Source organism: Emys orbicularis, chromosome 2 (genome assembly GCF_028017835.1).
Source record: "Emys orbicularis isolate rEmyOrb1 chromosome 2, rEmyOrb1.hap1, whole genome shotgun sequence".
NCBI lineage: Eukaryota > Metazoa > Chordata > Testudines > Emydidae > Emys > Emys orbicularis.
The window spans coordinates 115,826,316-115,843,085 of record NC_088684.1 but is presented as its reverse complement, the minus strand read 5'-3'; positions in this window follow the sequence as shown (position 1 = coordinate 115,843,085).

The following is a 16,770-nucleotide window of genomic DNA, read 5'->3' as shown; positions in this document are numbered from 1 at the left end:
AGGATTTGATCCTACAAGATGCTGAGCACTCTTACCCCTAAACTGACATCAGAATAAGGTTGGGTGAGGGTGCTCAGCACATCAAAGTATCAAGCCCCAACTGCATACAAAACTGTTGCTCTTATTGGATGTGCACAATTAATTTAGAACTGCAATAAAAATGGTATATTGATTTACATAATAACCACAACATTCCAGTACAGACATTTGTATACATCGATTCATATTTCACATAATATATACCCAACTATTAAGCTTTCCTTTCTGCAAAGGGAAAACAGAGACACAAGTAATCCCTATTTATTACTTAAATTGATCTCCAACATTTTAAATTATTGTTACTAAGTCAGATGTTACTAAACAAAAATAATGCTATACATGCTAAACTAGCAGAATTAATTCTTTCCCCTGTGCACATGTCTATCTTTGCAAGTTTAGAGCCCAATCCTGCCTTCCCTATGGAACCAAAACAAGAGATTGGGGAGTATAAGAAATGCAGGATCAGACCGTTGGTAGCAACAGAGATTTCTGTCCTGACCCCTTTGAAGTCAATGGGAGTTTTGCTGTTAGCAGAGCAGAATAAGGCCCATACATTCTTCTGCACAACCTAATGTCAAGAATCTTACACCACTCTGTGAAATAAATATGCCACCACATTCGGGAGCATCACCTGTGATGACTTAGTTGAAAGAAGAAAGCCTAATGTAAACAACAGATTGTTTCTTATTCATTGTGACACACTGCCAATAATCCCTTAATCTTATGTGAAGAAAGGATTAAAACAGAGGACAAATGGAGGACAAACTGCAATAGCTTGGAAGACCCTAGTAGTCTGTCTCCACTTGCAGAATCTGAGCAATTTTGAAAGTATATTTTCATATTTGTAGCATTACCATCTTATTATTTTATTTCAGCAATAGTAACAGTCAGTAATGCCATCATTGATTTTAAAATGTCTATTTGTAATTTTAAAATATACAATGGATAAACAGCAAATCACCAAAGTCCCTGAAGCACATTTATAATGCATTTCCAAGGAACAGATTCAACATTGCACGCAAGAAAAGACAAGCTACCCAAACCTTAAAATATAGTAAATTACAAACAAACTAGAAAATACAATCCACTCAGGAGCCTCCATGTAGATAAATAAAACACTTAGAGCCCAATTTTGCCAACCCTATTTACACTGATTATTGAAATCAATGGGACTATTCATGGAGCAAGGCACTACCCAAGATGAGTAAAGCTGGCAGGATTAGGCCCGAAATGATCCTGTTCTGTTAAAAATGCTTTATTAATAAAATAGTAGCAATACTTTTAAAAACAAATATAAAACAAATTTTAAAAAACAGACTATGTCCCTTAAAGACATCTGAGTATTTAGTATACAGTACGATTAAAACAGATAGTAACCAAGTTCTAAGATGTGTGGATACATTTCTTGAGCCAGATTGTGAACCCCTTATTCAAACTGTTCAATCGCATAAGGGAAGAGCATAGAGCATTTAGGACTCAATTCTGACAGCCTTAATCATCTATTGGAGTACTCATGAGAGTAACTCCTTACCAACATAAGTAAAGGATTTACGCTCTGGTACATAGTAAATATTTGTTTGTATACATATAATAATAAAGAGATTAATTTACTTTTTAAAGAGGTTTGGTACACTGTTTCATTTTTATATTGTTGGCTGTCAGGATAATACACATTTTCCCCTTTAGAATTAAGCTGCATGCTCATCTTGAAAATGAGGTCACAACTCTCATTCATCCAAGATGTGAAACTCAAGATTTCCTGAGAAGTTTTATCTTAGTTCTCACAGATAAAAATCAGACTCTCCTCATTACTACGGACCATAACATTATCAGGGCTTGGGCCTACTCTTTCGGAAGCCAATGGGAGCCAGATTGGGCTCTCAGTGTGTTGTATATTTATCTGAACAGAATTAGAACATGACCCCAATTCTCCTCTCACATACTCTAAATCGGGAGTAAATTCTACTGGGATGAAGTAGAGTAAGGAAGTGGAGAATCAGGCCCCTTGATAAACAATACAAGGATGGTTTGCAGAAGTTATCATCATTCCTTTTAGAATCTACAGTCATTACTCAGACCAAATTCCCACTGACCTTAACAGCTAGCAATGGAAGAGGTTTTGCCTGAGAGGAAGGACTGTAGCCTGAGGGGTGGTGGTGGTGGTGGGTTGTGTGTGCATTATCCTTGCATTTACTTCTTTATTGTTTACTTTTACAGGAGTTGGCTGTGACAATGAGAGGTTGCTGCTGCTTTATTAGCTGAGCGCTGCCTGGCCAAGAGAGTGAACAGAACTCTCAAGTCTCTCATTCATTTGTAAGGAGTAGCCTCATTGTAAGGCTAACTGCAGGAAGAGTGTTTATATTCTCTGCCTTTGGGGATGCTGTGCGTGTTTCAAACGAGGCATTTAGAGCCTTGCTCGGACATGCGATGGGCTCTCCCTTCAGCCAAACAGCCCCAGCTGTTTGGAGAGAGATTCAAGGTTGCGTTAGGAAGTGAGCAAAAGGCAGCGCCTCTCTCTTAAAGCACGAAACCCAAACTGCACCATGGGGACGGGGCACAGACAGACACATGTACTTTGGGGGGGGGGAGTGGAGGAGGAAGAATAATTTCTTCTCTGGTTTGCCCCACAACGCACCTCCCCCCGGTACAAAAACAAGTCAATCTGGAGACGACCAGCCCATCCCTGCTACCCCCTCCTCCCCTGCTCTAGCCCCCCACCATCCTCCCAACCCCTTGTCCCCCCATCATCGCCCCCTTCCTACTCCTCCCGCCCCCCACTCACCAGCGCTGCGCTCCTGGCTGCTAGGGCTGGTGCCGGGGCCGCCCCCCTCTGGCGCGCGGCGCATCCCGACTTCGAACCGCCGGCAGCGCCTCTGCAGTGAATTCCCCCAACCCGGCCGGGGTGGGACTCGTCTCCTAGGCGACGGCGGGGGACGCGTGGGGGTGGGACAAGGAGCGGAGAACCCGCCCACCTTCCGGCACCGCCGCGGCCGGGCCCGAGCGCTGACCACGTGACCCGGCAGGGCTCATTGGGGGTAGCCATGGCCGGGGTGTACACTGCGCGCGCGGAGCGTCAAACTCCGCCCCGTTGTGTATAGGCAGCGCCGCGACCCAAGCTATGGCACGCAGGCAGTGCAGGGGCTGGTGTGCGCGTGCAGTCACACTGTTTTGCAAATCAAATACAGCCCTGAGAGGGCCAGCTGCTCTTCGCAAGGGCTGCCATGCTGCAGGGGGCGTTTTGCTACCCGGGAGGTTGCTGCCTAGTTTTTTTCTATGGGGGGACTGGTGGTGGGCTGCAGTAGCCAGCGAGGAGGGCGTTAGCGGGAGAAGAAAATCCACTTCTGTGAACAATTTCCTTTCCCTTATACAGGGGCAGTAAGAGCCAACTGTGGGTCAGGATCCCAAAGTGGGTCACGACCCCACTTTAGTGGGGTTGTCAGGACTGGCTTACATTTGCTGGGGCCAAAGGTGAAGGCTGAGCCCCACTGCCTGAGGCTGAAGCCTTGGGTGGCAGGGATCAGGTTACAGGCCCTTTGGGCTTCAGTTGTGGCCTCCCCATGCCCAGGGCAGTGGGGCTAAGGCTTTGGGCCCCACACCTGGGGTGGCGTGGCTTGAGCAGGCTCTGGATTTGCCCCCCCCCCCTTTTGGGGTGATGTAGTAATTTGTGTTGTCAGAACGGGAAAATGCAGGAAAATGAAGTTTGAGAACCCCTGCCTTAGGCTACAGGGCAGAAGACTCAGAAGCCCACTTTGCACTCTGTCTCTCTCTTAGTCTTGCAGGGTGAAATTCACAAGAGCTCTCACCCTAACCCAGGGGTGAAAGTAACATTAACCAGGTACAGGGCCTGGGGCAGAAGGGGCAAGGCTGGGGGTCAGCAGGGCCGGTGCTACCATTAAGGCAAACTAGGTGGTTACCTAGGGCGCCAAGATTTAGGGGAGCCAAAAAGCAGTGCCCCCAATTTTTTTTTTACAGCGTTCCTGGGCTGGGCTGCCGGCAGTGCGCTGACACGTGCGGCTCAAACTTCCTCTCCCAGCGCAGCGGCTGCTCCATGCAATTATTGTCATTGCCGGCAGGGGCGGCGTGCTCGGGGAGGGGTGTAGCAGAGGTGAGCTGGGGTGGGGAGCCCTGCAGCAGCTCTCCCCCCCCCTTCCCTGAGGCACCCCCCCCCCCCCGAGGCAGCTCCCCATCCCAGCTCATCTCTGCTACGCCCCCTCCCCGAGCACGCGGTCACCGCTCCACTTCTCCCACCTCCCAGGCTTGCAGTGCCAATCAGCTGTTTGGTGCTGCAAGCCTGGGAGGGGAGGAGAATTAGAGCGGGGGCGGCATGCTCAGGGGAGGAGGCGGAGCAGAGGTGAGCTGCCGCACGGCTCCGTGGGTAGGCGCCTCAGGGCAGGGGGGGGAGCTGCCGTGGGGAGGCGCAAGGTGGAAGTTTCGCGTAGGGCGCGAAACTTCCTTGCACCGGCCCTGGGGGTCAGCTTCCCTCAGCCAGCCCATCTGTACTGCCTGACCCACGCCACTTGGGCTCCAGCAGCAATTTAATGGGCCCCGGGCTACGGCCACTGCCAAGGGAGCGGTGACCAGGAGCCCCGGGGCAGCTGCCCCCTTTGCCCCCCCCTTCCATTGGTGGCCTGGGTGGGGGCAAAAGGGGCAACGATGTTAAAGCACTGCTGCTGCATATGGGCCAGTACCAGCAGCCACTTTTTACCGGTACGCCATACTGGCCTACTTTCACCCCTGCTCCAACCCCAGAAAACATTTGCTAAGCCCCATAGAAGTCAAGCACATCCTTAAGTGCTTTCCTGAATAGGCATGGGTTTAAGCAGTTAAGGTGCTTTCCTGCACTGGGGACTCTTTCAGGAGAAATGTTTATCCAGCACCACTGACTCATGGAGGACCAGGTATTGTGAGGTCCTGTATAAATGCACCTGTTTGGGTGACTTTTTTATATCAGTACGGTCTGGGGGCTACTGCTGGAAGAGTTCAAATGGGAAACCTCCGTTGTCTGATGGTGGAAGGTACTAAGCACAAACAAGCCCCACTGCAGTTAATAGGAGTTGCAGGTGTTCAGCATCAGGCCTTCATATGGTTGGTTTTCCTTACCTAGGGCCTGCTCCTACTCCCATTGATTTACACAGCTGTGTAACTGTTTATATGTTGGTGGTACTGCAGATTCAGAATTCCAGCAGACTGCTGGTGAAGCTGCCATTTTTGAGACGGATTGGTGCATCATGTTACAGAAGTCACACATTCATATGGAGACTTCACTTTTACTTACTGTATTTGTACTGCAGTCACAGCTAGGAGCCTGACTCATGGAGGACCAGGTATTGTGAGGTGCTGTATAAATGCAAAATAAGTTACTATTGTGTTTTGTTGTCACTTTATCTAAATTCTGTCAAAGTATACAGTTGCTCTTTGTGCCTAGAAAAACATAGTAGAAAGCAGCAGGCTATGAGGATGCTTGCTGCCTCACAGGATTGGGTCCAGACAGCTAGATCCTGCTTGCCTTGTTCACACCAGTAATGCCTTTAACTTAAATGGAACCATCCTTGTAATCCCATCAAGCAGTATTCACACCTAAATTTGTAACATGAGACAGGAGTAGTAGTCAACCCTCTTGGTAATTTAGAAGATGAAATGAGTGCTGTCTAGAATTTTCACTCTTTTTCTCCTGTGTTTTGTTCAAATAAAGACTAGTTTAGCTATTCAAATCCAAAGCAAACAAACAAAAACAAAAAAGAATGCCTGAATTGCAATAGATTCTAAAATGCCCATAACTGTTATAATGATGCCAAGTGCAAAAAGTGATAAAACAAAATTTAAAAAAAGTTATACTGATAGCCAAAAAAAAAAAAAAGTTGGTCATTTTAACACCACAAGTTAGCCCTAATTAACATAAGCACTGTAAGAGACAGATGCTTGTTAATAAAATCAATCAAATTTCACATCTGATTGTAATATAACTCCTACCTGACCTTTCTGATTTTTTTAAAAATAAACACATTGCATTACATTATTAGACAAAGCACAAAAAGTAATACTGACCTCTAAGCCCTGTACAGACTGTCACTAATTAATCCTCAAAACACAATTGAGGTTAAATGTCTCAATTTTACAGACAGAGCAATGGAGGGAGAAGGCCAAAATTCATCATCAAGGGAAGAGGTGCTGAGAGCCATTGAACCAAACTGTAAATCCTGTATATAATGGAAGTCACTTCAAGCTTGGGGATGCTGCAGCACCCCCTGCACCCCTAATTCCAGCACCTATGATCAAGGGTGACTTTGCCCAAGGCCTCTGAGGGAGATAGTGTTTGATTTGAATTAGAATGTAGGAATATCTGAATCCTTATTCTGCGCACAGAACACCAGGTTACTTTGCTTTGGGTCTCCACCTGTGACCTTTATATGGGGTAATATTTCACATAAAGGTTGCATAATTATGGCCTCAGTTTGTTAAATGTCTGGAGGTGTAAATTACTTATTCGGATGTTCCTTTACAGGTAATTTATTTTAATCCATCCTGCTCCTCTGAGATTAAAACCATATAAATTTGGGGTCTCATCCTACAGAAATCAATGCAAGTAACAGTGGGACTATTCACATGAATAAAGTTACTCACATGCATGTTTACAAAACTGAGCCCTCAGTGTAATATTTTAAAAGTTTGCTGCTGCCATTACCAAGGATTTGAAGTTTTTTCCTTTGTTAGACTATTGCAATGTATGAATCTAGCCACTGGGAGGTGTAGGCTTCCATCTCTACTGTATGTCTACTCTTGTCATGTGTTTTTCATTGTATAGCACTTATTAAAATCAACCCCTTTTATAAATTGGCCTTTAAGTGTTACAAAAGTGTGCATTTTAATAGCCAGGTGTTTTGTAAATATCTAAAATGGGCATAACTGTGGCTAGACCTATTGGAATGGAAAAATCAGTTTATCAATTTTAGGCTTTTGTACCAATGGAATGAATAATCTCTGCTCATTTATAAGAAGATCTATTTGTATGTTTATTATGAGGAAGTGCAATCAAAATAATAATTTAAAAGGATTTGAGAATTATGAATGATGTTTACTTGTAAGTATACAAAATTACTAGAGACCTGTCTATTATCTGTAGTTTGTCATTTTGAAAAAAAAGGAGAACTAGATGCTACAGTGTGTATATACTTGAATATATTTTTGGTCATTCAAATTTGATTTAGTGTAAGTAAAACTAAGAGGCGAGAATAAATTTGGTACTCAAACTAGTATCTTGATGTCATCTTGCTTGTTTTACAAAACTACAACACAGTCTGATAGTTTCTACTCAGAGGCCCATGGCCTGCAAAACCAGGCACATTTTAGGTCAAGATTGGTGCACATTAAGAACATAAGAACGGCCATACTGGATGAGACCAAAGGTCCATCTAGCTCAGTATCCTGTCTTCCCACAGTGGCCAATGCCAGGTGCCCCAGAGGGAATGAAGAGAACAGGTAATCATCAAGTGATCCATTCCCTGTCGCTCATTCCCAGCTTCTGGCAAACAGAGGCTAGGGACACCATTCCTTGTTACGGCTATATGGAGAATTTTGCATAGCAGCTAGTTCTAACCATTATTTATGTTTTCATAAATACTGTATAATTTTCAAATATAATTAAAAGCACATGAAACTAGTTCACCTTTTATAAATGGTTTCTGGTTTGCACACGGTAAGGATAAGTGATAGAGGAATACAGCACAGAATTGTGTTTTACAGACTTAGATGATATCTTTTGCAATAAAACTACTATTAGGTTTGGACCCAAAATTTAGTTTTGGTGAAGCAAAGGGCCCAATTATATGAGGTGCTGAACACACTCAATTCTTCAGTGTTAGTTGAGGGCACTCAGTATTGTGAAGAACTGAAATGCTTTTCTGATTTATTTAAATAACAATGACAAGTATTTAAAAGATTCATTGTATTTTATAAACCGGTATTGGTCTTCACAAGAAAACAGGTATATTTTTCACCCATGTGATGCTAACCTGTGTTAACTAATCCATGTTAAAATCCTGGTTAAGTCAAGAAAGTTGTAGGCCAGGTCTTCACTGACAAAATAGATGTGTTTTGACTGAGGGATATCCTGCCGTAAAAACATAGTGGACCCAAGGCACTATAGTTTTACTGCAAGGTCAACCAGGTAAGGTGAACCACTGGCTGGGGTTATAGTGCTGACCTTGCCTAGCTACCTCATGGTGAACACCACAAGTACCTTGTCTCTAGTTAGAATTTTACAGCTAAATAACTACTGCATGTTTGTTATCTTGCTGTAAAAAAAGACAGCTCTGTGGCAGTGAAGACAAAGCCTTAGTTTTAACATGTGTTAGCTAGTCAAGGTAAATCTGTAGGAAGCCAACATTTTACCTTAGCCAGCGATTCAGCCTTATCTTCATTACAATTTAACATGGGTTTGTTAACACATTTTAGCTTAACACAGGTTAAAAATACACCTCTTTCCTAGTAAAAATTTGAGGTTCTTCAAATCCCACTAATTTAGGAATGGAAGTTGAGGAAGCTCAACAGTTCATAGTAGGTACTCATTACTTTTCAGGATTGGACTCTTACTATCCATTTAGTAAAGTGTGCAGTGAATGAAGCAAACTTTGCAGAAGTTCTGCCTCATGCACTACATACCTTGCAAGATGAAACCTGCAGGAGTTCTCTACTGCAGAGTTCCTAAACTGAACTGGAAAAAGAGCTCTTTCCTATGGGTTTCCTAAGGTGTGTAGGATGCTGTGTTCCAGTGGTGAGCAGACAATATTCCACACGGGAAATTCCTTTTTTTCCTTGGTATATACCTTAAGAAATATTATTTCTTTGAGAAATAGTATGTGATCAGGTAATTTAAGACTGTGTCATAATGCATATGCACTAAGGGGCAGAGCTAAAGTTGCAATTTAAGTTTAGTACTTAAGAGCACTTTCACACACAACAGATATAGGCTGGAGAGATTGTTTCATGTCACTCTGTACCTCACAGATGAGGTGTGATATCCAATCCAGGATGTAGTGTGACCTTTTGCAAATACTATCAGAGCATAAAATCATACATAGTGCAAAAATTATTATAAAACAACAAAGAGCTCTGCCTCTTTTGCCTCAGGATTTATGCTATCAGAAGCTGAGAGAGATTCACTGATTGAGGCTGTCAATGACATCCTCTGTTTCTTGGGGTATGCTGATGGGTAAATAGAGCCAGGTGGCAAATCTACATTTCATTTTGTTGTACAGATCATGGATTCTCTGAAAGATCTTTAAGGAACATGTTACATATCACCTGGCCAAAAATTAATGCTTTATCCAGGTAGAACTAGGCTAGAGAATGCCTGTTTTTGTTTTCAAGCCATCCATACTAGCTGGTCAAGCCATAGTACCTGCTAATTTAGTCACAACAAAGTTTAACCTGTATTATTTTCAAGTGGTTGCAAAATACAGTTGGAAACCCTATGTAAAAAATGCATTATTGAAACGTCTCTCTGCTTAAATTGAAATTCTATGCCATTGTAATCAGGTTCTGCTATATTAGGCCCCTTAAAATTCAGCACTTACCTAATGCCCTTGCTCTGGTTGCATAATATGGTTGCTTTGTGTTGATTTAAAAAATTATCACCTGCAGCTTGGCTCTGCAGGAGGGGAAGGAGTAGAGCAAAATTGCACCTACCTTGTGTGAGGAAGAATTCCTGGCTGTAGTTGTCTTGTTCACAGTTGTTGGCACCAATAAGCAAAAATGATTTAGTCTTTCTACAGCTGTTTTCTACAGGGAATGATGATCTAGGATGAAATCATGGCCCCAGTGAAGTCAATAGGACAAGGATTTCACCCACAGTCTTTCAAAGCCCTTTACTACTACCCCTAGCTACCAATGCTATCTGCAAGGATGAAGATGAAGAGGTCCTAAAACTATTCACTGAATAATGAGGAAGAGGCTTTTTTGAGAGGTAGGTCCTTTCCTGTTCTTGTTAAGTATTGTTTATTCTTTAATATCAAGAAATACAATTAATAATCTAATCTGGGGAGGGAGATTGGGGATAGGCAGCTTCAGAAGATCAATATCAGCACCTATAAATGCTTATGACTGCATGGTTACATATTGCTTAGCCATATTATTTTTCCATCATACTCATCCACCAATAAAAATGCAGAAAAAAATAGTACAAGGGAAAAAAACCCTTAATTCTTACACCTGGTCTAAACGTGTCAAAATAAATATCCTCAGTAGAAGGTCAGTCTTATCAACAAGGATAAGATAAGCCTTTGAACCAATGACTGGTATTATGTGAGCAGTTCCTCAGCAGGTCTAAATCAGTGTAGCCTTCCGAGTGGAAGGAAGTCCATGGAACTATACTGATTTATACCACCTGAGGAACTGGCCCATAGGTTTTAGATGAGATGTTAGAACTAATTTTTTTCTGCCCTAAACCATTACACCTCACCATGTGAAATAAACCGGAGTGGCTAGATATAAAACAAGAAAGTGAGTTTAGAATGTTAAAAATACTCTGATGCTAATAGTTACAGGCTCTCTCTGTGTGTTTACCTTTACACTTCTACTGCCCACACAAAGAGCAGTGCTAAACAATATTTAAAAAGCTGCCTTAAAGAGATCTTTGCTGGTTATTTGTGTGTTGCTATTTCTCTCAAGATCACTCTTCTGACTGCAGAATATGGTGGGCTTTTATTGATTGCTGTTTGATTATGAGACAGGAATGATAGCATAGGCTTTTAAAAATGGGTATTTCAATTGAAAGAACTTACACTCCTTTGTTGTTCAAGAGGTAGTTTATTTGGCCTTTCTTCCAACAATAAAACTATTAGACTAGCAATAAAGCTCAGGTTTTTTATAAGCTGTTGGATTTAGTCTCTCTAGCAGTGGCAAAAAGCCAATTTTTACTTTTCAATTCAACATTACAGCATAGTTGAGACATTGAATGAAGTATTTCTGCTGCATCTAACAGAAAAATGTTGAGATTAAACCATAGATGTCATCTGGCTGTTGAAATACACCTCTACCCCGATATAACGTGACCCGATATAACACGAATTTGGATATAACGCGGTAAAGCAGTGCTCCAGGGGGGCGGAGCTGCGCACTCCGGTGGAGCAAAGCAAGTTCGATATAACGCGGTTTCACCTATAACGCGGTAAGATTTTTTGGCTCCTGAGGACAGTGTTATATCAAGGTAGAGGTGTATAAAGCTATTTTCTCTACAACTATAGGAAAGAACAATTAAGATATCAGTTCAATGACTTGGAGCCTACAAGCAGTTTTTATTGCACAGTAAAGTACACCAGCCCTTTTCAAATGTATATATTCATCGCATGGATAGACATGGTGAGAACTGGTTAATAACATAGGTTACTAAACAGATTATTTATTCTCTTAATAGTCAATGGACAAGATCATCAGCTGGTGTAAACTGGCACAGCTCCATTTACTTCAATTGAGCTATATTAATTTATATCAGCTGAGGATCTGGCCAGGGGAAGTGTGCAGGGGTGTCTGATAAATCAAGAATAACTCCACTGAAATTAGAACTGGCACATTGGTAAGCAACAGGAAAATCAGACCTAATTTGTTCAGTTTTATCCCAGAGTTCTCACTGGCTCAGAGTGTTTCCCTCTGAATCTTGTGGGAGGATTGGGATTTTTTCCCCCAAAATGTGTTTTACTTGTATGTAATTTTAAGAGTTGCTGATGCAGGCTGCTCCTGGGTTTAGCACAAACCACTACCAAGTCCTTGGTCACAGGTAAAGAAACAAAGTTTTTTTTTTTTATTTGGCTGTTGCTCCTCCAGCCACTGCACTACCTGCCTCCAGAACTACAGGCATGTCACGAGTAACAAATCAGCAGAACAATAATCTCATATCAGGCATACCTTCCCTTAGGGAGGCTCTGACAGGCAGCCATCTCTCAAGCAGTTCCTAGCTCCAATCAACCTTCTCTCACAGAGAGTTGGTGATTTTACTCTCCTTCCTAACTAGCCACCCCAGGAGCTGTGTTCTCCCCCTTTTAACTCCTCCTACCAAGCCTGCTACTTACTGCAGGCGTAGCAGGGTGGGGCTGACTGAGCCCACAGCAGCTTATTAACCCTTTCCTGGCCAGTGATGGATTTTTATGCCCCATCTCAGAGCTGAATACATAAAGTAGCTTAGAAAAACTGTTCCTCTAAACCATGAGCCAGTATAAGAGGAAACAAAATAGATGTCATCCAACAAAGATGTTTTGTACTACGTAAGGGGCACATAGACAATCCTGGAGTGGATGCCACCCATTCAGGCTACACATAGGCTTCCATGCTGCAGAGTTTGGCTAGACTATGCAGCTCCAGAAGGCTCCTTATTATGAGCTCATTCCTACTCACCACTTCATAAAATTGAGGCCTGTAGCAACAACAAGGGTCAGGATTCCGTTTTAAATCCAGCAAAGCACTTAAAGTTAAGCACATAGAATCATAGAATATCAGGATTGGAAGGGACCTCAGGAGGTTCTAGTCCAACCCCCTGCTCAAAGCAGGACCAACACCAACTAAATCATCCCAGCCAGGGCTTTGTCAAGCCAGACCTTAAACACCTCTAAGAAAGGAGATTTCGCCACCTCTCTAGGTAACCCATTCCAGTGCTTCACCACCCTCCTAGTGAAATAGTGTTTCCTAATATCCAACCTAAACCTCCCCCACTGCAACTTGAGACCATTACTCCTTCTTCTGTCGCCTGCCACCACTGAGAACAGTCTAGATCCATCCTCTTTGGAACCCCCTTTCAGGTAGTTGAAAGCAGCTATCAAATCCCCCTTCATTCTTCTCTTCTGCAGACTAAATAATCCCAGTTCCCTCAGCCTCTCCTCATAAGTCATGTGCTCCAGCCCCCTAATCATTTTTGTTGCCCTCCCCTGGACTCCTTCCAATTTTTCCACATCCTTCTTGTAGTGTGGGGCCCAAAACTGGACACAGTACTCCAGATGAGGCCTTACCAATGCTGAATAGAGGGGAATGATCACATCCCTCGATCTGCTGGCAATGCTCCTACTTATACAGCCCAATATGCCATTGGCCTTCTTTGCTTAACTGCTTTGCTGTATTGGGGGCTGAAAACAGAATTTCAAACAATACTAGAGCTATGTGGTTTTGGGTTTTTTTTTTTAACCCCAGCCCCAGAAAAGACGCTTCTTACAATTTGGATTCTACAGAAAATTGCATTTCAGGGAGTTAGAGCTATTGGGTCAATATATTAAAATCTCAGCAATTGATGGCAAGAGTGTAAGAACTTCCTCAGTGTGGCCTCTTTAAAATCACTCTCAACGGGATGGAAGACACTTCCTGGCCCCTTTGGAAGCAGGTACAATGAAAACAACGCAATATAAAGCTGTTGTTTTACAATGAGCACTTCTTGTTTCAACGGCTTTCTACCCATGGCAAAAACAGACCAGCAAGAGGTTGACTGACCCCAAAACAAGCTACAGCTTGACTCCAGTGAGGAGATAAGGAAACTGAGTAGTGTCAATTACCAAATCCCTTTTTTTTCCCAGCAGAACATCTACAGCCTGTATGTCTTCTTCTTGCTTGTGCAGCCTGAGTGATACTATTTCCTCTGAATAATTAGATGCCAGTTAACAATGAATGCGGTTTTAAAGAAGAGCTGTTGTATCTTGGGAATTAACTGTTTGCTTTCTCATATTGTCATACTGCAATATGTGCTAACAGCCAGGCCCTTCCCTGATCAGCACACCGATGGGAGCATAGATGCAATCTCTTGCATCCTCTGTCCCAGCAATTTTTCAGGCCAGGGGAAGATTCAAAGTGGAAGGCCTGTGCACCATATCATGAGGTACCTTTAACTGCTCTTTCAAGCAGTGGTAACAATCTGCAGGCTAGAAGGGACATAGTGTATGAAGCAGCACAGTAATAAGTGACCCCATCCCAACATATTCCTACACACAATTATGGGAGGGATCTTGATCTGCTGCTTGTTCATGCTCCATACTTTGTCTTCATCTTTTCCCTTCTCCATGTGCATGAATATAGCATAGGGCTGTAATGACTGAACACTGTAGCTACTTGCAACATTGCCTGCACTTAGGCCAGGTCTACACTACCGCGGTAGTTCGACGGCTGGCAATCGAAGTTCCGGGTTCGATTTATCGCGTCTGGTCTGGACGCGATCAATCGATCCCGGAAGCGCTCGCCGTCGACTGCGGTACTCCAGCTCGGCGAGAGGAGTACCGCGGAGTCGACGGGGAGCCTGCCTGCCGCGTGTGGACCACGTCTGAACCGCGGTAAGTTCGAACTAAGGTATGTCGACTTCAGCTACGTTATTCACGTAGCTGAAGTTGCGTACCTTAGTTCGAATTTGGGGGTTAGTGTAGACCAGGCCTGAGTGATTCCATTCTGGGATGTTGATAAATTGGAGAGGGTTCAGAGAAGAGTCATGAGAATAAGTAGAGGATCAGAAAATGTGCTTTAGAGTGATAGATTCAAAGCGATCAATCTCTTTAGTTTAACAAAGAGAAGATTAAAGGGTGACTTGATTACAGTCTGTAAGTACCTACATGGGAAACAAATATTTAATAATGGGCTCTGCAGTTTAGCAGAGAAAGGTCTAACATGATCCAATGGCTGGAAGTTGAGGCTAGACAAATTCATTCTGGAAATACGTTGTAAGTTTTTAATTGAGTAATTAACCATTGGAAAAATTTAGCAAAAGTCAAGGTGCATTTTCCATCAATGACCATTTTAAAACCAAAGTTGGATGTTTTTCTAAAAGATCTGTTCTAGGAATTATTTTGGGGAAGTTCTATGACCTGTCTTATACAGGAGGTCAGACTAGATCTTAATGGTTCCTTCTGGCCTTGGAATCTCGGAATTATGGGGACAAGTGTTTGAAGTTTCTCACCAGGTCCAGTGGTCATAGTGTACCTTGTGGTTTTTAAGAACAGTCCATTTTGTTCAGCTCCTTCAGAGAAGTATCAAGTCAGTTGCGTGCAAAAGTGGATTCTCCTGTAAATGTATACAGAGAACTCTGAAAGATGGACTACTGATCCGCAGTTGGTGTAAAATCAGAGAAGTTCAAATGAAGTCAATGTTAAGGGTCTAGCCTAGAGTTTTTATTTTACAGTCATCTAGTAATCATAATAAGTTAGTCATCTTGGTGCACATGAGAGAGATAAGAAGAAATAATATGCAAGCTAATATCTTTCTATTTGGGGGGGGGAGGGGAGTCATAGCATCCATCAGCATAACTGAGCTATTGTCAGAAAGTTAAGGTCGTATCACTCAAAGATAGAAGCAGGCAGGCAGATTGCTCTGTAATAACTGAATGTTAGTATGATATTTTCAGATAAAAAAACCTATGAAGGCCAGAATCCCTACCCTAACACAAGTATGAAACTTCAAACACATGACAATTTTCTAGCTTGGAAGTCTTCCCAGCAGAGGAATAATATATATGCTCTCTAAGCAAAGCAATACTTTTCCTACAGTGGAGTTAATTACATAAAAAAGAACCAAATCTTATTGGCATTCATGAAACTATTGAGTGTACCATACATATCACACACACAACCCCCCAATATAAATTATAAGTAGCATATTATAAACACAGGAGGCCTCTGGAAGGCCATTTTTTCTTTCTTCTCTCTCTTTTACTCTTGTGTGATATTTTTAAACTTTTTTTTTTTTTTTTTTTTTTTTTACCAGTCACATTGTTGAGGAGAGAAAGGAAGAAAGCTGCTTTAAAACTTTGAAAGTAAAGGGGTTCCAGTCCTTTTCTATACAACTGAAAGATTAGAGGCTGGGAAAGTCATCATTGCTTTACTTGTGCAGACAGATTAGGAGCACTCAATAAGAAGTAGTTTTAATTATAAATATTTTTGTTTTCATTCATTAACCGGATTGGTAACCCTATGATAGATGTAAACTGTGTTGACAGATTAATTGATTCCATATCAAGCCAACCATGTAGAACATTATGCTAAGGCAGTTTGTTTTCTGGAATCCAAAGGATGGTTTGTTGAAAGTACAAGTAAACTACGTCATTTTTTTCTGAAATAGAATATGCCCGTTCCTTTTATTGACTGAAAAAACAATCAAAAATATCATGTCGGTAAAAACAGGTTCAAAGAGCAAGGTGAGGGTTAAAGCAATGACTTCCAAGCTAAAAATGCAGCACTGCTAATACCTGCACAGAGACAAATTTAGATCCAAATTCAACCAAACATATGCTTAAGTCCATTTCTGTTCAGCTAAACACTGACGCACGTGGCTAACTTGAAGTTGTTTGAGCCTCATTGACTTCAATGGGATTTAAGCACATGCTTACAATTAAGCACATGTTAATGTTCTCTGCTGAATAGGAAAGGGATCTGATTTTAGCTGGGCCAGTGAAAATCCTACAAGTGTGCTGTGTTCATATGACTAATTGCCAGCCCACATCTAGTACTGTCTTTCCTCTGTGTAATTTTTTTTTAACAAGTTGCTGTACTTATAACTAAAGGATACTTTTCAATTAGATGTTGGGGCCTGTTTCTCACTGCATTTCTACATACTGTAATGCCATTCACCTCCGTGAAGTTACTTCTGATTTATACCAGTGAGAGTGCAGAATTGGGCCCTTAATCAGGGTAAGATGTTTTTCTTTGTTCATTTGTTTGTTTGTTTAAATAAAAAGAAAGGAAAATAAACAGCAGGGAATCCATGACAAAGAGCCCACTGGCA